The 1,130-nt window shown below is 40.2% G+C and overlaps 1 protein-coding gene across 7 annotated transcripts in view; it reads left to right on the forward strand.

Moving 5' to 3' along the window:
• Window positions 1-1,130, forward strand: part of CRY1 (cryptochrome circadian clock 1) — a 154,302-nt gene that overhangs the window by 97,803 nt on the left and 55,369 nt on the right. The window lies entirely within an intron of this gene.

Consider the following 1,130-nt stretch of genomic DNA (forward strand, 5'->3'; position numbering starts at 1 on the left):
TATTGCTTTTATAAGCAGTTATCATTTTGGACAACCAGAGCATTAAAATAACAGTTTTCCTTGGAGTTCCCTTCATAGCTCAACAGAAATGAATCTGACTAGCATCCATGAGGATGCAGGTTCAATTCCTCACTCAGTGGGTTGAGGATCTGGCATTGCCGTGAGCTGTGGTGTAGGTCGCAGACATGGCTCAGATCTGGTGTTGCTGTGGCTGTGGTATAGGCTGGCAGCTGTAGCTCCGATTCAACCCCTAGCTTGTGGTGTAGGCCGGCAGCTGTAGCTCTGATTGGACCCCTAGCCGGGTAACCTCCATATGCTGTGTGTGTGGTCCTAAAATAAAAAATAACGGTTTTCTAGAGTCCCGTTGTGGCTCAGCAAGTTATGAACTCGACTAGTATCCATGAGGATAGACTCGATCCCTGGCCTCACCCAGTGGATCTGGCATTGCCGAGAGCTGTTGTGTAGGTTTGCAGACACGGCTCCAGATCCCATGTTGTTGTGACTGGTGTAGGCTGGCAGCTGCAGCTCTGAATTTGACCCCTGGCCTGGGAACTTCCATATGCCACAGGTATATTAACTTATTTTAAATAAACCAAATCTACTGACTTATTTTGAATGTTAGTTATTAAGCAAAAAATATTTAATATAAAGTTAGAGTTGACTCCCTCCTCTTCTTAAAAAGCATTTGCTTCAGCTAAACAATGAAAAATTTAAAACATTTTTTAAAAAGTGTGTGTGTGTGTGTGTGTGTGTGTGTGTGTAAATAATATGTCTCCTAAACAGAAACATACCAGAGTTGTAAGAAAGGGAATTTGTCTCAAAGTAACATTTGAGGTTTGTGAATCATTGAACTCTGTAGTTTTGTGACTGATCTGTAACATGGAAATAACTGCTTCACAAGGTTGTTACAAAGCTCAAATAGACAATGTATTTATAGTGTGTAAGATATGAAGTGGTATATAATTACTTCACTTATTTAAGAGGCTCTGTTTAATACTCCACACATAAGTATTTTACTTGGCTAATTTAAATCCATTTATTTCCATCCTCACTGCTTACAGCTCAGATTTGTGTCTGTGTTCTAAAGGTCAACACCCTTTATGTGAAAACCTACACTTTCTTTCTTACAG

This window comes from Sus scrofa, chromosome 5 (genome assembly GCF_000003025.6).
Source record: "Sus scrofa isolate TJ Tabasco breed Duroc chromosome 5, Sscrofa11.1, whole genome shotgun sequence".
Taxonomy (NCBI): domain Eukaryota; kingdom Metazoa; phylum Chordata; class Mammalia; order Artiodactyla; family Suidae; genus Sus; species Sus scrofa.